At 42.3% G+C, this 24,025-nt stretch overlaps 1 protein-coding gene across 2 annotated transcripts in view; it reads left to right on the plus strand.

Annotated features, from left to right (window-relative positions):
- Positions 1 to 386: 386 nt before the first annotated feature.
- Positions 387 to 24,025, plus strand: part of LOC132834988 (serine-rich coiled-coil domain-containing protein 2-like) — a 636,764-nt gene continuing 613,125 nt past the window's right edge. For both annotated transcript variants that reach the window (XM_060854168.1, XM_060854169.1), the window contains exon 1: positions 387 to 548. The gene's annotated coding sequence lies outside the window, so the exon portion shown is untranslated. The remainder of the gene's footprint in view (positions 549 to 24,025) is intronic.

Raw genomic sequence — 24,025 nt, forward strand, 5'->3', positions numbered from 1 at the left:
ATGGGTTCGCTGAGAGGGGGGTCTGTGGGGGATGGGCTCACTGAGGGGGGCTCTGTGGGGGGATGGGCTCACTGAGGGGGGGCTCTGTGGGGGATGGACTCACTGAGGGGGGCTCTGTGGGGGATGGGTTCGCTGAGAGGGGGCTCTGTGGGGGATGGGCTCACTGAGGGGACCCTCTCAGCGAGTGCACGCAGGGGGTAGCTGAGGGGGCGTGGTCACAGAGAAGGCGGTGTCCGGTGATGGGGCGGGGCCTTGTGGAGGGGGCGGGGTCTTTAGTGGAGCGTGCAGTTTCAGGGGCGTGGCTAGTCAGGGGGCGGGAGTCTAGAGCCTGGCGCGCACGCGCACTGCTCTTGGTTGTCGTCACTGCCAGCTGAGAGTAGATCGCGAGAAGCAACGATTCTCATCGGGAACCGGCCCCGTCAGCCCCCAGCCCCCAGCCCCGGGACATCCCGGCAATCCGGGCAATCCGGTACCTCACAGCCGGCAACAGCTGCGAAACAGACCGGCAATCTGAGATCACCATGGAAACCGTCAGCCCCGGGACACAGGTATTGTGACTGCGGGAGGGAGACCGGCCCAGCTCCTTCACCAGGATCCATCACTCACCCCCCACCCCCACCCCCCATCCCCCCATCACCCCCCATCCCCACCCCCCCATCACACCCCATCCCCCCATCACCCCCCATCCCCACCCCCCCATCACACCCCATCCCCCCATCACCCCCCATCCCCACCCCCCCCATCACACCCCATCCCCCCATCACCCCCCATCCCCACCCCCCCATCACACCCCATCCCCCCATCCCCACCCCCCCATCACACCCCATCCCCCCATCCCCCCATCACCCCCATCACCCCCCATCACCCCCCACATCCCCATCACCCCCATCCCCATCACCCCCCACTTCATCACCCCCCCCACCCCCTCACCCCCCACCCCCTCATCCCCCACCCCCTCATCCCCAACACTCCCATCACCCCCACCCTCCCCCACCCCCATCACCCCCAATCCCCATCACCCCCCCACCCCCATCACCCCCCACCCCATCACCCCCCCACCCCATCACCCCCCCACCCATCACCCCCCATTGACATTACCCCTGCTGCTATTACCCCCATCAACCCCCAACCCCATCACCACCTACCCCCTGCCCACATCACCCTCCACTCCCCGCTCACATCACCCTCCACTCCCCGACCCCATCACCCCCCCACCCCATCACCCCCTCATCCCCATCACCCCTCACCCCAAACACTCCAATCACCCCCACCCCCACCCTCCCCCACCCATCCCCATCACCCCCACCCTCCCCCACCCCCATCACCCCTCACCCCAATCACCCCATCACCCATCACCCCCAACCCCCATCACCCCCAACCCCCATCACCCCCCAACCCCCATCACCCCCCAACCCCCATCACCCCCCAACCCCCATCACCCCCCCACCCCCATCACCCCCCCACCCCCATCACCCCCCACCCCCATCACCCCCCATTGACATTACCCCTGCTGCTATTACCCCCATCAACCCCCAACCCCATCACCCCCTACACCCTGCCCACATCACCCTCCACTCCCCATCCCCATCACCCACCCGACCCCATCACTCCTCGTCCCCATCACCCCATCTTCATCACCCCCCACCCCCATTACCCCCATCAACCCCCACCCCCATCAACCTCCACCCCCATCATCCTCCCACCCCCCCGCCCACATCAACCCCCATCCCCTCCCCTCCCCGAGGGTGTTAGCATGCCAGTAGTTTTTAGGGTTGGACCATCTTCTGTCTGTAAATATAATAAATGAAAAACAAATTAGTCTGCATCCTCTTTGCTCCCACCCCTCCCCTCCCAAACTGAATGGAGAGATTGTATTTCCTAAAATTGGATGTGCATTAATATGGTAATAGGCACAGCTACTCGGTACTTCTATTGAGTTTAGAAGTAAATTGCAAAATCTTTCTCACTGTGATTAATTCTAACACTTTGATCTGACAACATTGTTGTAACTGATTACAAGTTTATTGAGGTTATGTTCAAGGAGGGATTGAATATATTCTTATCTGGTACAGGTCAAGGGTTTTGCTCCTGCATGTTTTAATTTGATCACTGCTGTTAAAGAGGCGATTTGTCAGTTTTAGCCATACAAATATGTTGATGTGGGTTTTTACATAGATTGCCTTGGACATATTGTTGTCCCAGGCAAGTACAAGGTATGAAAATAGGAAGGCTTTCATTAATGTGAATTACATTGAGGGTGTGAGCAGTAAGGCAGTATTCCTGAGTCAGACAGGAAGTTATTACTGAAAGGCTCTATCTGCGTCAATGAGAGAAATTGATTCTTCAATCAGAAGTAAGATGCTGTGATTTAAATATATCTTGTTTTAAGAAATGTGATGATGTAGAGGGCTTTGTCAAATGGTTAACTGAGTAGTGAATGAAGTAGAACCATAAACCGACATGCCCGTGTGGATGAGCTGTGTGCAGTTGATTACCGAAGTACGTCCTGAAATACTGGCTTTGAGTTTGCCATAGCATTGACTTGATTCTGAGCTCCCATTCCCAAATGTGACATTGAAGAGCCATATTGAATCCAAATAGATATCAGACACACTGCCTCCTCTGGGACTGTCACTAATTGAGTCAGATGACTGCGAACTACAAATGTCTGATGGACAGATAGTGGATGCAAGGAGCTTCATGTGAGAGCAGCAAAATTCAGTATTTGTCAGTGTGACTCTTGCCTCTGTGTCAGAAGGCTGTGGTTTCAAATACCAACCCAGAGTCTGGAGCACAAATTTCTATGGACAAAGCAGTATTGAGGGGCTGCTGCAGTGTTACCTTTTGGATTTAGATGTTAAACCAGGGTCCGGTCTATACACTCTGGTTGATGGAAAAGATCTCTTGGCTTTATTTTGAAGATGATAAAGGAAGTTTGCCCTGGTGCCCTGGGCACTAATTATGCCTCACCCGACACTACTAAAACATTGTGTCTGACTGTTATCATATTCCTGTTTGTGGGAGCTTGCTGTACACATTCTGGCTACTGTGGTTCCTATGTTACAGCAGTGACTAACTGTACTTCAAAACATACCTCATGCACTTTGTAATGTCCTGAGATTGTGAAAAGCAATATTAACACACTTTTTCTTCTGTAAGTGTATTGCTACTACTTTCCTGATCACAGCTGATCAACATCTCAAATTGAGTAGCTGCTCCATCAGCAACATCTAATGCTTGTTTTCATTTGAATCAGAATGAACATTGAGTATTGAGCACTTAAATCTCTGTTCCTGTACTCTGCTTTCAAGCAACATTATACAGTATGTTTCATTCTGGCCTTTGTGTTTCCTAATTGAACGTATGACCTGCATGAAGCAGCTTATATTGTGCCAATTGCCTTCATTTTTCTAGAAATACATCAGATTTGATAATATATATCACCAGTTGCTGAATCCAGCTCACTACAAGGGTCTTTGACTCAGAGATTGAGCCCTTAATGAGTCCTATTCGCTGTCACAGGTCCTCAGTTTACAACTTGGTGATGTAGCTCAGTAATCTTCTTCCCTTCAGTGAATTTTTCCATAAGTCCACATTTCACTTTATTGGATTCATACCTTTGGGAAGTTTTTTTCTCTAGTCAGCAAAATAGGAAATTTAATGCACAAATGTACAGTTATGTAACCCTGACCACAGCTCTTTGGATATTTGGAAGTGTTGAACAGTTGCTTTTGAATCTTGCCATTGTTGCTTTGTAGATAAAGTGCCAGTAAGATGTGAATATTTTAAATAAGAAGAATTTAAAGACCAGTTAATCTATTTTGATGATTTTGGTTGAGGGATAAATGTTAGTGATGGCAATGGGAAAGCTATTTGGTTATTTGAAAAAGAGCAGCAGAAATCTTTTCTGTCCTCTTCTGAAGTGCTTTGTATCCAGTATTTGCATAATATAATCTGAAAACATTGAACATAATTTTTGTTGTGTTTTATAATGAAAGCTTGGTGTCATAAAGGCAAGTGGACAATAACAAGTGCCAAATCCAGGGACTAAATGTAGTTCCCTCATCCCCTTGGTTGTCTGACAGTTGTTACTCATTGCTCTCCAAGTAGCTTATGGTCAGTCTTTCCAAGTACAGGAGGCAGGCCCTCAAAACTACTTTAGCTGGTATGGGGACTAAACAGCATTATTAAAACATGACCAGCATTATTAAAACTTAAACCAGCATTATTTAAACATTTAAGCTAACCAGCCCTACAATGCCAGTGCACTATATAAAATAAAATACTTGTAAAAAAATAAATTTGCAAAGTTTGAACATAGGATAATACTGAAGGAAATATCGATGGACAAAGCAATACCTAGGTGAGGTCTGGTCCTTGGACAGAATTTCAGAGTACTACAGGATTATTTGTCCACTGAAGAGTCAATCATCATCTCAGTATAATGATGAAGCAAATCTCCTCATTCCAAATAATGTTATTGCTTTATAAATCTGTGTTACAGCATTTTTACTCCTGATTGTGTTTTCAAGCCTCACTCTAGATTTTGGTCATATATAGAATATGCTGATATTTCAATTTGCAAATGGATGAAAAAGATCCCTTGCTATAAATTGATTCTGAGCAGCTACATTAAGGTATCAGATTTTATCTAGGACTGACACAAAATTCAGGTTATGGAGTTCAATGCGGGTAAGTGTGAAGTGATTCACTTTGGTAAGAGTAACAAGAAGATGGGGTACTGGGCTAATGGTCAGATACTTGATAGTGTGAATGAGCAGAGGGATCTTGGTGTCCATGTACACAGATCTCTGAAAGTTGCCACCCAGGTAAATAGTGCTGTGAAGAAGGCATATGACGTACTGGCTTTTATTGGTAGAGGAATTGAGTTCCGGAGTTCTGAGGTCATGTTGCAGTTGTATAAGACTCTGGTGCGGCCGCATCTGGGGTATTGTGTGCAGTTTTGGACGCCATACTATAGGAAGGATGTGGAGGCACTGGAACGGGTGCAGAGGAGGTTTACCAGGATGTTGCCTGGCATGGTAGGAAGAACGTATGAGGAAAGGCTGAGGCACTTAGGGGTGTTTTCATTGGAGAAAAGAAGGTGTAGGGGTGACTTGATAAAGGTGTACAAGATGATTAGGGGTTTAGATAGGGTTGACCATGAGAACCTTTTTCCACGTATGGAGTCAGATATTACGAGGGGGCATAGCTTTAAATTAAGGGGAGGTAGGTATAGGACAGATGTTAGGAGTAGATTCTTTACTCAGCGAGTCGTGAGTTCATGGAATGCCCTGTCAGTAGCAGTGGTGGACTCTCCCTCTTTATGGGCATTTAAACAGGCATTGGATAGGCATATGGAGGATAGTGGGCTAGTGTAGGTTAGGTGGGCTTGGGTCGGCGCAACATCGAGGGCTAAAGGGCCTGTACTGCGCTGTATTTTTCTATGTTCTATGTAATGATATTATTGTAAGATTGAAGTTTCAGTCATGGATCTTTTTAACAAATTCATAAATATATAGATCCTAGCAAATATTCCTCGGGAATAATTATTTACAATTCATCAAGAGTGTCTGTTGGTTTGTCCAGTCTTGTCTACTGAGAACACTAGTATTACAGAAGATGTAAAGCAACATATGGATATACTGCTTCTGCCATACAGAAAAGTTACTGATGAGCTTTTGGTTATATGGATTCAGATGCACCTGAGTGTCTTTGTACATTCATCTCAGAAAGTTAGAACATAGAACATTACAGCACAGTACAGGCCCTTCGGCCCTTGATGTTGCGCCGCCCTGTCATACTAATCTGAAGCCCATCCCACCTACACTATTCCATGTACGTCCATATGCCTGTCCAATGACGACTTAAATGCACTTAAACATGGCGAATGTACTACTGTTGCCGGTCAAGCATTCCATACCCTTACTATATCAGATGAAAAACCTTCCTGATGGATTCACTACATCCTGCCCCATCTACAAATATACCCCCTCTCAGATCGCTCTGGTTCCCAACCCCCTGCCAAACCAGTTTAAACTCTCCCGAACCACACAAGCAAATCTCCCACTCTGGACATTTGTGCTCCTCCAGTTTGGTGCAACCCATCCTTCATGTACAGGTCCCACCTTCCCCAGAAGGTATCCCAATGGTCTAAGTATCTGAAGCCCTCCCTCCTGCTCCAGCCTCGCAGCCATGTGTTAAGCTGCATTCGCTGACTGTTCTTCAGCTCGCTATCTCGTTGCACCGGTAGCAACCGGAGATCAATACTCTACTTGTCCTGCTCTTCAGCTTCCAACCTGACTCTCTGTAGTCACTTTTCAGATCCTCAATCCCTTTCCTGGCTATATCATCGGTGCCAACATGTACCACAATTTCTGGTTGCTCACCCTCCCCCTTCAGAATCTTGTAAACCTGATCGGCAACACCTCAGACCTGGCACCGGTAGGCAATATACCTTCTGGGAGTCCTGTTCCTGACCACAAAATCTCCTGTTAATCCGTCTAACTATTGAATCCCCTGCCACTAGTGCTTTTCTATTCTTCCGCCTTGCCTTCTGAGCCACAGTGCCAGGCTCAGTCAGAGAGCTGACAACTATGACCCACTTAAAAACTTTCTGGTAGCCCTCGTTTCTCTCTGCCCTTTCTCCTCGCAGCTCTGTTCAAAATGGAGGCCCGACTCCCGAGGTGATCCCTTTTTAAGTGGGAAAAACTGACTTTCCCAGCAGCCCTCGCTTCTCCACCCTCTCCCTTCGCCACTCTGTTCAAAAAATCTGTTCACAGTTGAATAGATCACAGATATACAAGATGAATAATGTCCATTTGGGGCCTGGTATCAGAATTGTATGAGTAACAATACTTCCTAAAGAGTTAGCATTGTAGCACAGGATGGGAAAATACAATTTTTTTAAAATCAACGCTAACATTTAGTGATCTTCCATTTCTTAACTGGTGGTTTGACAATTATTTCACAATTACTGATGTTTAATCTTTCAACTGGTTATGTTTGTCAAACAACAAATAAAGAACACTTGCATTTTTAAATACATAAATATTAAGACATACTCCAGTACTCCATAAATAAATGCGATATCCATGATGATGACTGAAAGTCGCTGAAATAGAATTGTTGCATCACGGGCATAATTAAGGTTCTGGACATCCAACATTTCCTTGTCGAAATAATACACAATGAGAGAGAGTAGGTATTCAAACCATGCAAAAAATGGTGGATAGTCCAAAGTCCATCGCGAAGTAAGTTAATGTGCAAATATAAAAGGCAATTTGGAAGGCAAGCAACATGTTTATCTTTATTACAAAGAAGTGGCGAATGAGTGTAAAGAAATCTTATTGCAGTAGTAAACATTGGTGATGCCAGACTTGGTGTGCTGTGTATAGCTTTAGCATCTTTACATAAGTAAGGACATACTTTCTCTTGAAGAAAGAAGGATAAAGAGATTGCGAATGTGTCACAAAGGGCCAAACGATAACCCAGGAAACGAAAGACCTGTTAGCTTGACATCAATTGTGGGAAAACTGATGGAAGCCATGATATAGGTTAATATATTTATTTATATATATTTACATATGTATTTATATACATTTAAACAGTCAATGGCTTTGTCAAGACCAGGTCATGTCTGACAAATTCAGTTCAAATCTTTGTTGAGGTGACACAGGCAGTGGAGGAGGGTAGTACTCTGGATGTTGTACATTCAAACTTTCAGAAACCACTGGATACGGTACCACCTGCCAGGATGATTAGCAAATTAGAAAAATTTTGGATTGATAAGTCCTTGGTAGCCTGGATTAGAAGTTGGCTAAAAGGTAGGAAGCTGAAAATGTGTTGCTGGAAAAGTGCAGCAGGTCAGGCAGCATCCAAGGAACAGGAAACTCGACGTCGAATTTCCTGTACCTTGGATAATGCCTGACCTGCTGCGCTTTTCCAGCAACACATTTTCAGCTCTGATCTCCAGCATCTGCAGACCTCACTTTCTCCTCCTAAAAGATAGGAAACTGAGGGTAGGGAGAGATGGGCATGACTTAGATTAGAGACAAGTTGAAAGTGATGCTCCCCATGAATCGGTGTTGAGACCTTGCTTTTTCTGATTTATATAAATGATTTGGAGAGGTGTTGAGAGCATAATATCTAAATTTTCAGATGATACTAAGCCAGGGAGAACTATGAATTGTTTGGATGATGCTGAGCAAGTTCAGAAAGACATTGACATGTTGGCCAAATGTGCAGAAAGCTGGAAGATGGATTTCAATGCATAGAAATGTGAGCTGATGCATTTTAGGACAAGAAACATGGAGAGACAATACAGGCTCAATGTATAACTTTGTGGGGAGTACAGGAACAGAGGGACCTCGGGGATTATGTACATGATTTTCTGAAGGTGGCCAGGCAAGTTGAAACAGTTGTTAAGGCGGCTATTGGATCCTTGAGTTTATAAATAGAATGGCATGGTGGCACAGTGGTTAGCACTGCTGCCGCACAGAGCCAGAGACCCGGGTTCAATTCCCGACTCAGGTGACTGACTGTGTGGAGTTTGCACGTTCTCCCCGTGTCTGCGTGGGTTTCCTCCGGGTGCTCCGGTTTCCTCCCACAGTCCAAAGATGTGCAGGTCAGGTGAATTGGCCAAGCTAAATTGCCCGTAGTGTTAGGTAAAGGGGTAAATGTAGGGGAATGGGTGGGTTGCGCTTCGGCGGGTCGGTGTGGACTTGTTGGGCTGAAGGGCCTGTTTCCACACTGTAAGTAATCTAATCTAATCTAAAAAGTGTGGAGTATAAACGTGAGGAGGTGCTGCTGCCCTTCTATAAATCATTGATTAAGCCACATTTGGAATATTGTGTTCAGTCTGGGCACCTTATTGAGGGAAATACATCAAAGCCCTGGAGAGAATTCAAAGGAAATTTTCTAAAATGATCCCCAAAATGAGGGATTTGAGACATAAAGAAAGATGAGAGAAATTAGACTTATTCTCCTTGGAGCAGAAAAGATTAAGAGGTGACTTTATTGAGGTATTCAAAATTGTGAACAATTTTGACAAGGTAAAGAGGGATATTCTGTTGCCATGAGTTGGTATATCTGTAACTCGGGGTCACCATTTCAGAAATTGGGAGAGGAGCGCGACTTTGTGTTTTGAGTTCAATGTGACACTTCTTCTCCACAAATTTTAAAAGTCGCACAACTCCAGTGTATAGTCCAACAGGTTTATTTGGAAGCTAGTATCACCCAGTCCAACACCAGCACCTCCATATCAATTCCACAAGAGAGTTAGGACTGAAATATAGAGAGACTTCTTTTACTCAGAGTTGACAGGATTTGGAATGTGCTGCCTGGGATAGGGTGGAGCCTGGTTCGATAGAAAGCTTCAAATGACACCTGGATATATATTTTAGTGAATTTAGAGGGCTATTGAGATAGCACTGGAGAATGGGACGAGCTAGATAGCTTTTTCTGGAGCTGGTACTGCCGTGATGGGTCAAATGGCCTCATCCTAGACTGTAAAATTCTATGATTCTAACTCCATGGTGAGTGGAAAATACACTTTGTCTTGTGCTTCTTGTTTGATCGTCACATTTCTGTGGTACCTGTGCCTGTGCACTGTAATGCTGGATGGTGTTACATGAACTTTAAAAGCTGCATATTCCCAGGTCTCTTGGGTTCTGATGAAGACTAATACCGGACTCAAAATGTTAACGCTGTTACGCTCTCTACAGATGCTTCCAGGCCTGCTGAGTTTCTCCAGTATATTCAGTGTTTGTTTGATTTCAAGCATCTGTTTTTACATTACTAGGAGTATTGACTTCACCGACAATGATTTTACAATCTCTCCTGCCAAAGTGAAACAGCCCAAAATACACCAGTTTTTCAAATCTGGCTCTTGGCTGAGCTGTGATAGTTATGAGAATTTCTTTTGTGCATCTTAGAAATCTCATTTGAAAGTCTTTGCCAGTAAACATTGATGTTGCCCAATACTCAGGTGGGAACAGTGTTGTTTTAATTCTCTTCCAGGACAGGTGTAAGCTCCTGGCATAACCAGAGCCTGAAATTAGCTGCTGCATGTGACTAAATTTGCCACTTTTGTTTGGGATTGTTTGAGAATTGTTCAGTTTTGCGCGTCAGTTCTGTACAGTGATCAGTGTTAGAGCTACAATGCACGTCTGTCCAAATAGCATTTTAGACGAACAACGTCACCGATCTTTGTTCAGCAATCTTCAGCATCCTTTATTGAGGATTTTATTAGATCGTGGTAAATCTGTTTTTTCTTAAGAACACATTTAATTGTGATAACACAGTGCTGAAGCAAGTCAGTAGGTCTGGCAGTATCCACTGGGAGAGGAGCACTATTTAGTGTTTTGAGTCCAATGTGACACTTCCCCATAAATGTTAAAAGTCACACAACACCAGGTTATAGTCCAACAGGTTTAATTGGAAGCTAGTACCACCCCAGTCCAACATCGGCGCCTCCATATCAGGTCCACAAATGTTGCCAGACTTGCTCATTTTCTCTTGCACATTGTTTTTATTTCATCTGTTTCTTGATTCAGTGTAAGCTGGAGTTATCCCCAGAAGCAGTAACATTTTGAACGTAGTTCACAAGTTTTAGCAATCTGCATCTCACTGATATTGAGTGCAGTAGTTCCTATTAGCATTCCTAAATATTGAAATTAGAACATGTTGTGGGTGGCTCAGTGGTTAACACTGCTGCCTCACAGCACCAGGGACCCAGGTTTGATTCCACCCCCAGTGACTATCTGTGTGGGGTTTGCACATTCCTCTTGTGTCTGCGTGGGTTTCCTCCAGGTGCACTGATTTTCTCCCACAGTCCAAAAATGTGCAGGTTAGGTGGATTGGCCACGCTAAATTGGCCACAGTAATTACTGGTGTGTTAGTTAGGTGGATTAGTCACAGGAAATGCAGGGTTACGGGGATTGGAGGGTGGGTCTGGGTGGGATGCTCTTTGGAGGGCTGGTGTGGGCTTGATGGGCTGAATGACCTTCTTCCACATTCTACAATAACTAAGGTAAGCAGCTTAATGCCAAGCATTGATATTGACTTCAATTTGAACCTTAATACTCCTAATGCAAAGAATGTTTACAGATTCTCAGATGCCTATGATGTTGACACATTTTATACCATCTAGAATGTACATTATGTACATTTCATAAGCGGCAGCTCAAGTGGGTGAGCCAAAGTTTGTACCAATCATTTCCCAGATGCAGTGAAATCCGATTATAATGACACAGAGGGGAGCTACTCTGCATAGCTGGAGGTGGAATTGGAAATATCGGAACCCAGGAACCTGGATCGTTCTTGGATCAATCGGCAACCATTGGACAGTATGACTAAGAATAGCTAAAAATTAAAGAAAGACTGGTTGCTTGGCAGCACAGCCGTGAATCTTGCCGAAAAGGGAGACCTGATCCTGAAGCTTTTCATTTGCACTCACCGGGACAAACACAAATGCCGAATATCAAACGCACACAAGTGCAGTTGGTTTGAAGTTTGACATTCTTGCGTTTGTCTTCATAAGTGCCTGAGAAAAAGCACTGGTATTTATTTAGAATCTTTTACATCCTCGAATCACAAAGCATTTAACCAGGAATGATTTTGCAGTTCGGCTAATGTTATCTGAGCAGATAAGGAAGTGCGTTTGGACGTGGAGGCATCTCAACAAATGATCAATATATCTGCTGTTGGTAATGTTGATGACGGAAAACGCTGAGCAAGATCTTGAATACTCTGTATTCTCCAAGTTTTTCCATTTATGTGCTAAGACATGTGTCACATAACTTCACAGACGCACTGCAGAATGAATAAGTTGAGCGTGGATTCACAAACATGTCGGAACGTGTCACTAAGGAGCCAGCTACATGGTTTAAGATTGACTTTTCATTTGTTGACAGATTATTTGTTTTGGCAATATGGTGGTTTCTACACTGAGCTGGTGTGGAAGCTGTCAGAAAACTGGCTATTTAATCCCCATTCTCTTTCAAATTAGATCCTGTTCAAATGTGCATTGGTGGTAACTTTTAAGTTTATTTTTTGTATGTGAACCGCTCCTTTAGCTATGTTTTGTCCTTCTGCATCTTCACAGGTTCTATTAGTGTTTTATTTACTAAGCTGCTGGCTCATTCTGTGCAAAGAAATTTGGAAATCAAATTTTAAAGTATCTTGATTTAAAACCCACATCCTTCTTTTCAAATTTCTCCACGATTCTGTAACTTGCTTGACACTGACCAGTATTTGCGATGTCTGCACTCAAATTCTTTTCACTTGAGCATCCTTTGTTCTACTTACTCTGGAATTCCCTCCCAAAAGCCCTTTGTCTCCCTACCGCTCTTTGAACCATTGTAACTGTCTTTAAAAGCTACCTTGATAAAGCTTTTGATTACCTGCCCTTATATTGCATGATGTGATTTGGCTTAATGTTCCTACAAAGTGCCTTGTGACATTATACAATGCACATGAAAGGATTAACGTCCTTTGCACCTTTGCTTAATGCATGCCTTGTTAATGTGTGAAACCAAGCAGACCTTTTTTGTGCGATCTGTGAAACCCAGGATTTTAAATGGAAAAGCCATACTGGAAGCTGTTTCATTTGACATTTGTAAGGTGAATGGAGTTGGATTGAGTCGAAAACATGGAGGCAAAATATTAAAGACTCATCTGTGGAACCTTACAATCTTATGATAAAAAAAACTCCATATTACAGAGGGGGAGGTGCTAGATGTCTTGAAACACATAAAAGTGAATAAATCCCCAGGACCTGATCAGGTGTACCTTAAAACTCTGTGGAAAGTAGGGAAGTGATTGCTGGGCCTCTTGCAGAGATACTTGTATCATTGATAGTCACAGGTGAGGTGCTGGAAGACTGGAGGTTGACTAAAGTGGTGCCGCCAAGGCGCGGTGGGGAAAGACCACCGTGTAACATCTGCCTGTCTAAAGAAGATCAGGGGGCCCATGCAGTCATTTGGGCTCTGCTGACGCCTCAGCCCAATATATGGGTGTATGAGCGAGAAATGCACAGACCTGTATGTAAAAAAGGAAAATTCTAAGCTGTGTATGTTAATGGGAACATATGTATGGCATTACCTAATGTACAGTGTATCAAATTATTTTGTGAATATTTTACGAATAAAGTATATTTTTGAAATTAAAAAAAAGTGGTGCCACTGTTTAAGAAAGATGCTAAGGACAAGCCAGGGAACTATAGACCGGTGAGCCTGATATCGATGGTGGGCAAGTTGTTGGAGGGAATCCTGAGGGACAGGATGTACATGTATTTGGAAAGGCAAGGACTGATTAGGGATAGTCAACATGGCTTTGTGCATGGGAAATCATGTCTCGCAAACTTGTTTGAGTTTTTTGAAAAGGTAACAAAGAGGATTAATGAGGACAGAGCGATAGATGTGCTATATATGGACTTCAGTAAGGTGTTCGACAAGATTCCCGATGGGAGTCTGGTTAGCAAGGTTAGGTCTCACAGAATAGAGGGAGAACTAGCCATTTGGATACAGAACTGGCTCAAAGGTAGAAGACAGAGGGTGGTAGTACTCCTCCACCGGCAGAACACAACAACACGACGGCTGGAGGAGGAGCGCCTCGTCTTCTGCCTGGGAACCCTCCAACCACAAGGTATGAATTCAGATTTCTCCAGTTTCCTCATTTCCCCTCCCCCCACCTTGTCTCAGTCGGTTCCCTCAACTCAGCACCGCCCTCCTAACCTGCAATCCTCTTCCTGACCTCTCCGCCCCCACCCCACTCCGGCCTATCACCCTCACCTTGACCTCCTTCCACCTATCCCACCTCCATCGCCCCTCCCCCTAGTCCCTCCTCCCTACCCTTTATCTTAGCCTGCTTGGCTCTCTCTCTCTCTTATTCCTGATGAAGGGCTTATGCTCGAAACGTCGAATTCTCTATTCCTGAGATGCTGCCTGGCCTGCTGTGCTTTGACCAGCAACACATTTGCAGCAGGGTTGTTTTTCAGACTGGAGGCCTGTGACCAGGGGAGTACCACAAGGATCGGTGCTGGGCCCTCTACTTTTTGTCATTTACATAAATGATTTGGATGTGAGTATAAGAGGTACAGTTAGTAAGTTTGCAGATGACACCAAAATTGGAGGTGTAGTGGACTGTGAAGGAGGATACCTCGGATTACAAAAGGATCTTGATCAGAATGGCCAATGGGCTGAGAAGTGGCAGATTGAGTTTAATTCGTATAAATGCAAGGTGCTGCATTTTGTGAAGGCAAATTTTAGCAGGACTTATACACTTAATGGTAAGGTCATATGGAGTGTTGCTGAACAAAGAGACCTTGGAGTGCAGGTTCATAGCTCCTTGAAAATTGAGTTGCAGGTAGATAGGATAGTGAAGAAGGCGTTTGGTATGCTTTCCTTTATTGGTCAGAGTATTGAGTACAGGAGTTGAGAGGTCATGTTGCGGCTGTACAGGACATTGTTTAGGCCACTGTTGGAATATTGCGTGCAATTCTGGTCTCCTTGCTATTGGAAAGATGTTGTGAAACTTGAAAGGGTTCAGAAAAGATTTACAAGGATGTTGCCAGGGTTGGAGGATTTGAGCTACAGGAAGAGGTTGAATAGGCTGGGGCTGTTTTCCCTGGAGCGTTGGAGGCTGAGAGATGACCTTATAGAGGTTTATAAAATCATGAGGGGCATAGATACGATAAATAGATAAAGTCTTTTCACAGGGGTGGGGATCCAGAACTAGGTTTACGGTGAGGCGGGGGGGGGGGCAAGATATAAAAGAGACCTAAGGAGCACCTTTTTCACAGAGGGTGGTGCGTGCATGGAACGAGCTGCCAGAGGAAGTGGTGGAGGCTGGTACAATTACAAAATTTAAAAGGCATCTGGATGGGTATATGAATAGGAAGGGTTTGGAGGGATATGGGCCAGGTGCTGGCAGGTGGGACTAGATTGGGTAGTGATATCTGGTCAGCATGGAAGGATTGGACCAAAGGATCCGTTTCTGTGCTGTACATCTCTGACTCTGTTTGCAGATTAGGAGCTAAAATGGATACTTGTGTTTTTGTGATATAATCCTTGCTCTGGGATGAAGGAGAGATGAGAGCTATTAGCACGCTGTACGCAATGTGTGTAGTGCTGAGAATTTACAATTGTTTCATTTTTATCAAAATTCTCACTATTTGCTGAGTTTTGTTAGTCCTTCTTTAGTTCTGGGAAATGGAAGTTTGCATTTTCCATCTTGTCAGCTTTACACTTGTCTGCTGAATCTGAAAGCACGGGTTCAAACCTCATTGCTATTGTGGTATTGCCACTGGACTAGTAATCCAGAGGTTCAGGCTAACGCTTTGGTAATTAATTTATCATCGATTGTTATAAAAATCTGATTCAGTTATGATGTTGAGAAGAGGAAATCACCGTACCCAGTTTAGGATTCAAACAACAAAGTAGTTGGCTCTGAATTGCCCTCTGAAATGGGCTAGCAATCCAATCAGTTCAATTGCAATTGCGAACGGGCAACAACAGCTGGTCTTGCCAGTGACTCCCACATCCCATTGGAAGAACTGGAAAGAAAATCATTCCTCTTTGTAAATGCTTCAAAAAGTCCTCAACCTTCTAATCAGATCATTCATTGGAAGTTTGAGAGACTTTGCCTCATCATTTTGCCCTTAAATCCCTGGCATAATTTTCACAAATTTGTGCTGTAATCCCTTCTGTATTTTCTTAAGTTTTCACATCCAAAGCTGAACGTAGTACTCTGGATGGGGTTGAACCAAGTCTCCGTACCATGAGAGTCCATTAGCCTTTTACAATTTTGTAAGTTTAAGTGGATCACTGATTCTGGTAGAGTGTGATATTCTTATAAATTTCTAACAGCATCTGATTTCCTCATTCACAAATGAATTTATAGACTGGAATCTCATGAGCATAAATTAAAATTGGTCTGTCTTTTTCTGTGAGGATATTGTTGGTCTAGCTTTTTATTTGGTTCTTTTTATGCTCTTGTATATCAAAATGGAGAAGATTAGAAGAGTGAGATGTATTTTAATTGAAAATATTAAAATAGATTGTAAATCCATTAAAGTTCTTGCACTTCTGTATTTCAGTGATTTGTTAAACCAAAGTGAGCAAACATCTGAAAGTGACATTTAACGGACCAGAATCCCATGGGGTATGGTCTTGCTGAGATCTAAGTAGCAATGGTATCATGCGTGGTGCTTGATTTGTCTGTCTTCTCCTAACTGACAGCTCTACAAACATGGGGTATGGCTGGAGGATCACCTGAAATCTGTTGATGCATTACAAAGAATTGCTAATGATTGAGTGTTGCATATTCCATGGTCCAGGACTGCATGTTAAGGGATTCCCTGAAGCCTGGGGTATCCGATGCAAAGCCACAATGGGGGGAAGCCACTGTGTTATGAAAATGTTGGTGTATTGTACTTTTTAAGAGAGTTAAAAGCTGGTAGCTACTTAACTGGTTGCCTGGAAATGCCAAACAGTTTCGAACAATGCCAATCAGTTTAAATTATATCTTGAAAATGATCAAACTCCAATCCAGTTTGAATTTAGTATATTGACAATCTTAAAAGCCAGTGACACAATCTGATGCTTTCGGGGTAGAATTTAACAGTTGAGAGGAGAACTACCAAGCCAATGACATCTGAACACTGCTAGAAAAATAGCTCTCTTTACAGGGACCTTTATGGAACAGTAACCTGTGAAGCAGATTCCCCCCCGCCTCCCCCACCAAAAAAAAAGACACCAATGCACAGAAAACTGTAAGCTGCCTGGTTTTGAGATAAGTTTTGTATTGTAAATCTTAATCGGCAATTTTATCAGAATGGTATTGTAAAAGGGGAAGGTAAAAGTTAGGTTAGAGAGGAGTTGTAAATAGCTGTTACTTAATTATTCTCTGTTATACTTTAAGAAGTAAAGTTGCTAATTTTGACTTTAACTCATTCTTGGCCTATCAAATTTTCACAGATTACTGCATTGGATAAATCTCTTCTGTGTTGCTGGAGAGTTTACCCGTGTCGTAAAAACTGTCTATGACCTTTAGGTGCACTTTTGGGCTGGAAGTAAAGCACAGTCCTTCTGTCTGCCCCTTTAACTTGTAATAAGTAAAATAAATGATACATATAATTGTTAATGTAATGATTACTATATAATATTGGAAGAAACTCATTTGATTTGGGCTTTGATTTGTCATGTATTTCACTTTTAAAAGTTATGTTATAAAATATATTTTTGTGAAAATCATGGAGGCAAGCTGCCTTTGGCAAAAGGAAGACCATCAAGTGCTAGTTTTAAAGAGAGATATCCTTCAAGATTCAGGCCATTCAGCTTGACAGCAACATAACTGTTTGAGTCAGAAGTCCGTGGGTTCACACCCATTAGCATGATATGAATGCTGACGGTGCAAAACTGTCAGAGGTATTGTCTTGCAAATGAACCAACGTTCTATCTAAGGCCCCAGGTGGATGTAGATGATACTTGCCATTGTTTAAAGAAGAAATGATGGGTTCTTCCAGCATCCACGACAGTATATATCCCCCAACCAATAGCATCATCAGAAGACAGATCATCAAATCTTTTTTTTTAATTTGTCTAAGAAATATGGGAATTTTTGGCTAGGCAAGCATTTATTGCCCATCCATTTATTGGCCTGGAGAAGATGGCAGTAAGCTGCCTTCATGAACCACTGAAGTTCTTGGAGTGTAGAGACATACGTGGTGTTGACAGGAAGGGGTTTTCAGGTGACCAGGAAGTGCACTATTCTGTGTCATGTGTCACAATGCATGTCTGTCCCAGTGAGTGTGTCATAATACGTATAGCTTCAACAGGTTATGCAAGTTCTTTTGGGAGAAGATCACTAGCTTGTAGCCTTTCATTTGAGTTATTCTGTAAATAGTCAGTTCATTTATTTTAACTACTGGATTAAAAGCCTCATCAATAGGTAGGCAGACTGGACTGAGCTGTAGTTTAGAGGATTAGAGTTCAGAGTTCCTTTCAATCTGTTGTCATCATCCATCTCCTAAAAAATAATAAACTCTTGACCCTATCATCCTTGGAAACTACCGATTCATCTCTCTTTGAATGTCTTGTCACTTCCAAATGTCTGCCTTTCTTTCCCAGGGCTCAGCATTCCACATGTGAGTCTCTTCAGTCAGGCTTTCACTACGCTAAAGTCATGAAACAGCTCTCAGTAAAGTCACAAATAACATCCCATTAATCTTTCATAAAGGTAAACAAATCTCTTCTTATTTTGCCGAAATTATCTCTTGCCTTTGACTTGTGGACTGCACCAACCTCTTCCACACCTCTCATCTGTCACCCAGCTGGGTGGAACTGCTCTCATGTGTTTCCATTCTTCTCTATGTAATCATCGCTGGAGTATGACTTAATGGTTCTTTTCCTGCTATTGCACAATTACTCTGGTGACCCAAGAATTCATCCTTGACCCCCTCCTATTTCACATCAGCATGCTACCCTTTGGTGACATCAACTGAAAGCACTGTGTTAGTTTTCACTTGTAACACCCTGTTCCACCGCACATCCAATTCTCTCAGGAGATACAAAATTATCATCTGTTTATCTGGCAAAGAGATTTTCTCCACTTAAATATTGAGCAGATTGAAACCATTGTATTTCTGTCCTTGTTATGTTCCCTCTGCTCCAACTCCAGTCCACTTTCTGGAACTGTATAGAATTGAACCACACAATACACAAAAGTACGGTATTATTTCACCATTAAGTCTGTCAATTTCCACCTTCATCACCTTCAGCCCTATCAAAGCTTATCTGCTGCCTCTTCATAACCTTGACATGACTATTGTGATGTGGATGCTTGTAGCCACCTACATTCTGCTGGACTAAGTAAGCCTCGATTTTACCTTTTTAAATCCTATTTTGTATCTCCTCCAGTTCCACAACCCTGCAGCATATCCATAGTAACTTAGTCCTGCTCTGTGGATGCTGCCTGATTTTAATTGCTGCAGCATCAGTGACTTTCCTTCCTGGATCCTAAGCTGTTCTGTCTCTTTTTTTTTCATCTTTTGAGACCTTTCTTTGAATCCAACTCCTTGATCAAGATTTTGGCCATCAGCTCTCCTCACATCAAAATTTGCCTTTTAATAGTCTTGTGAAGGGCTGTGAGACATTTTATATTAAAGACTCTACATCAATGCAGATTGTTCTTACATTTCAAGGAATAGAGAACACAAAAGGCTATTAAGTTTAACATTACTATGATGGAGTTTATGCTTCTTATTAGATGCTCTGCATTGCATCCATCTCATCTCAAAATATTGTAGGAAAAGTTGCTTCTGGACCTTTGGAACGCTTCTGTTTGAATGGGACAATTTCTTTGAAATCATGTGTCCGTAATTCATCTTCGAACAGAGAATGCCACTTCTTTTGTTTATCTCGGGAATGTGGGTTTCTGTGGTTGGGTCAATATTTATTACCCAGTCCTAATTACCCTTGAGAAGATGATAGTGAGCTGCCTTCTAGAACTCCCTCATTCTGTTTCATGTATGTACATCCACAATGCTGTTGGGCAGGATATCCCAGAACTTTGAGTAAAATGAAGGAATGGTAATATATTTTCCAAGTCAGATGGTGAGGAACTTCAGTTGGTTCCCATATATCTGGTGCATTTTCCATCTGTATGTTGGTTTTGAAGATGCTGATTGAGGGGCTTGGTGAATCGTTGCAGTGCACCATGTAGATCATACACATAGCTGGTACTGAATGACAGTGATAGACAGAGTGGCTGTCTGTGGGTGTGGTGCCAACCAAATGGGTTGCTTTATCTTGGGTGGTATCAAAATTCTTGAATACAGATGATGCAAATTTGTGGAATTGAATTGCATCTTTCATTTTTAGTTTGACAGTGTATACTCTGCATCTGGAATGGTACAGTATTTACTAATTTTGTCAGTATTTAATTTGTTGGAGTGTGCTCACAGCTTTTTTCAAAGCATTGTAATTTCCAAACAATAATCAGCTATCATTCATTACAAAAGTTAATATAAAACTTTGCCTTATGTTTATAGCATTTACAAGTGTCTTGTTCTTCTTGAGTTTACATCGCTACTTATTTTTTTGTCTTTTGCTTTGAAGTTTTGTGAATAAACTGCTTTCACTTGCTCAGGAAGGGTGCAATAAAATCTTGAAGTTTTGAAAGTTTTTGTTACACTTGGATTAGAAAAGTAAAAAGTTGCCTTTTAAAACTTGCATTAGGCAGTCAAGAATCCACGTCCTTCACTCCTTGGAAATCATTAATTAGGGCAACATGGTGGCTCAGTGATTAGCATTGCTGCCTCTCAGCGCCAGGGGCCTGGGTTCGATTCCAACCTTGGGCGACCGACTGTATGGAGTTGGCTCATTCTCCTCATGTTTGCATAGGTTTCGTTCCACAATCCAAAGATGTGCAGGTCAGATGGATTGGCCATAGTAAATTGCCCATTGTGTTGGGTGTATTAGTCAGAGGGAAGCAGGTCTGGGTGGGTTACTCTTCATTGGTGTGCACTTGTTGGGCCAAATGACCTGATCCTACACTGTAGGGAATCGAACCTAATGATGGAATTAGGCTTTTATGAGTTCATGCACTGAACAATTAACACAGTCATCAAACAACATTTATGAATGATAGCCAGCTGTAAAGATGGAGAATAGAGTTTGCTGATTTTCAGATGAAACATTGTTATACATTCAAAGTCTAATAGTTTTGCATTATCATTTGACTTTAGGAAGGGATGAAAATTCTTTTGTGGGTAATTAAAGTTGTTGACAAATAAAGTCATGCAACAGGGAATTATGTAATCCATTTTATTGCTAACATAGTAGTTTAAGCAGTGGTTGCCACTAATATTTTTGCTCTTAAAATGAGCATTTGTTCTGTCGGGTGTTCCAACTGAAATGACAAAATTAATCGATGTGATTTTGTTGTAGTTTCAGTAGACAATGGAGTGACTCAAAATTGGCAGTTGAGAAACATAATGGATGGGAATAGTTTTAAAGATGTACCCGCTTCATAACCTCCTTTCAGTTGTGACCCCATTTAGAGAATTGGTGATCATGACCTCATCTTGTGACTCCACTGGGTGTTGTGACTGACTGTTTTGGAAGTCTGACATTGTAATCCAATTAGAGAATGGGAACAACTTATTTTCAAAGGTGCTTCAGGACTGTTTTCCTAAGAAAAAGAAAGTAGTTTTCATATCATCCAATTTAAGTGAATTCTACATGGTAAAGGGTTAATGGTGTATTGTTCTTTCTGTGCATTGTTAGGTAACATGCTGAAAGCTGTAAACAATTAATTACCATACTTAACATTTATTTATAGTTTTGTTTTCTAAATAATCCCATAAATAATAGAGAAAGAAAATCATTTTTTATGTTCAGAACATTATAAAAATCTAATAACCAATGAACTGTTTTTATACAATGGTATTTATTAATCAGTGAACATCATTGAAATGGATTGTTTGATCATGATTTCACTGTCTGTGGGCACACGTTGTATGTGATTTGGCTGTTCCCCTTCCTTAAACTGTAGCAGTGAATACCCTTCAAAAGTACTTAATTGGCTATAAAGCAATTTAGTCATGAAAGCTACAATGTAAATGCTTTCTTTCTTCTATAATCACCTTTAGCCAAACAGTCAATTTTCATAAGGCAAATAATGGCAGAATGTCTCTATTCTTCAAATGCTTTATCCATCTCAACAGTGAACAATTCAACAATGCAGCATGTCCTTTCTGTAGTGCATTGGTCCTCAAGTGTAACTCGAACCCAAAAACTTAGAAATGGCCTGAGTTTAACCATTGACTGCTGCTGACACTTGGGAATCAAATGAGTTTAACAAAGAGAACTTTTACCATAATGTGTAAAATGTTTTGAAATAAAACCAACAAGCATACTTCCCCCTTCTAATGCTTACGTTTCTTTCCTGTATCCTGGCAGCAATTATTGGGGTTGTGATGGTGCTGTTCCTGAATCATCTGATTTTATAATAATACAAGTTGTTCCACTCCGTTAAAGAGTTGGTCATTATCTCATGTCGGTAAAAACAATGACTGCAAATGCTGGAAACCAGATTCTGGATTAGAGTGGTGCTGGAAAAGCACAGCAGTTCAGGCAGCATCCGAGGAGCAGGAAAATCGATGTTTCGGGCAAAAGCCCTTCATCAGGTCTCATGTTTCCTACCTCAGCCCCTTATTTTTAAAATGAAGAACCCTCTGGGGAGAATTACAAGCTAACTTGTTGCACTAATCTTGGAACAGAGATATATTCATGTAGGTTTATTGCAATCTCCAAAAGAAACTAATGTTTCTCAAAAAAAGTAGTTATTTAATTCTCTATGAAAAAATGTTTCTGTATCTGGCTCATCTACTTCCTGGTGACTTCAATGGTAGTTTATCACATTATTCACATTTAGTGAAATGAGTAATGCTATTGTGAAAATGGGATGATGAAGATTGTAGAATCAGCGCACTAGGCATTAATGACACATGCTCCATCAACTTTCTGAATCTAATATCAGCTAGTATTGCAGTTTGCTTTACTAATACAGATTCTCATTAAACTATCATTTTGCTTCCAAGCCAAATTGCCAAGATGAAATTAAAACTGGGAAGCATCTACCCTGCCCAGTTTTCAGGCCCGACAGCTACAGATTTTTCTTGGATAAGTTATGAGTCTATTCTAAAGTAGTAAATGGCTACAAGCTGAAATTATTTGCTGCCACACAACTTTTGGACTATATGAAGCCATCTTTCTTTTGTCCTGTGGGCATGCTTGGTTGTCATTGACAATAGGCTCGCTCTCTGCTTAAAGAAAACATTATGAAAGGAAGGATCATTCTCTGACATATTGATGTTTTTTACAAGAAAATGCCAACAACTTTCCAAGGGTTTACAGATGATTTCAGATAATTGTTAAGGAGTAATGATATAGAGGTTCTGAATCCAAAACCAATTCTGTCTACAATCAGCTGTTTCCATTTGAATGTAAAATCTGTAACATTTGGAATATCAGCAGGAACCAAGTTAAACATTAGCAACTCTGTGGTGGGAGTTTAAAAGCTTTTTACAGAAGAGTGGTTAAATCAGACTTATGCTTTTCTGGTAATGTGTTATATACCTAAATGCAGTCATGAAGGGGAGACAACCATTTGGGTCTGATGTGACATCTTGCCACAAACCCTCAATGTGTTTTACATAATCTATTATGTTAGCATATCAGTTCCACATAAAATATGCAGGGATTTGATGCGAATGCCTATTTATAGAGTCATAGAAATGTCTATCATAGCATGGAAACAGACCCTTCGGTTCAACTTGTCCACGCCAACTAGAAATCCTAACGTAATCTAGTCCCATTTGCCAGCATTTGGCCCATATCCCTCCAAACCCTTCCTATTCATTTTCCCATCCAGATACCTCTTAAATGCTATGACTTACCAGCCTTCACCACTTCCTCTGGTAGCTCATTCTATACATGAGTGAAAAAAAGTTGCCCCTTGGGTCCCTTTTATATCTTTACCCTCTCAACATAAACCCATGCCCTCTAATTCTGGACTCCCCCACTCCAGGGAAGAGATCTTGTCTATTTATCCTATCCCTTGACCTTATAAACCTTTATAAAGTCACCTCTCAGCCTCTGACGCTCCAGGGAAAACAGCCCTAGCCTATTCAACCTATTCTCCCTACAGCTCGAACCCTCCAGCCTTGGAAACATCCTTGTAAATCTTTTCTGAACCCTTTCAAGTTTCACAACATCCTTCTGATAGGAAGGAGACCAGAATTGCAGACAATATTCCAAAAGTGACCTAACCAATGTTCAGTACAGCTACAACATGACTTCCCAACTCGTAGACTCAATGCTCTGATCAATAAAGGAAAGCATACCAAACACTGCCTTCACTATTTATCTACCTGTGACTCTACTTTCAAGGAACTATGAACCTGCGGTCCAAGATCTCTTTGTTCAGCAACACTCCCCAGGATCTTATCATTAAGTGT

The sequence above is a fragment of the Hemiscyllium ocellatum genome, chromosome 43, assembly GCF_020745735.1.
Source record: "Hemiscyllium ocellatum isolate sHemOce1 chromosome 43, sHemOce1.pat.X.cur, whole genome shotgun sequence".
Classification (NCBI taxonomy): Eukaryota; Metazoa; Chordata; class Chondrichthyes; order Orectolobiformes; family Hemiscylliidae; genus Hemiscyllium; species Hemiscyllium ocellatum.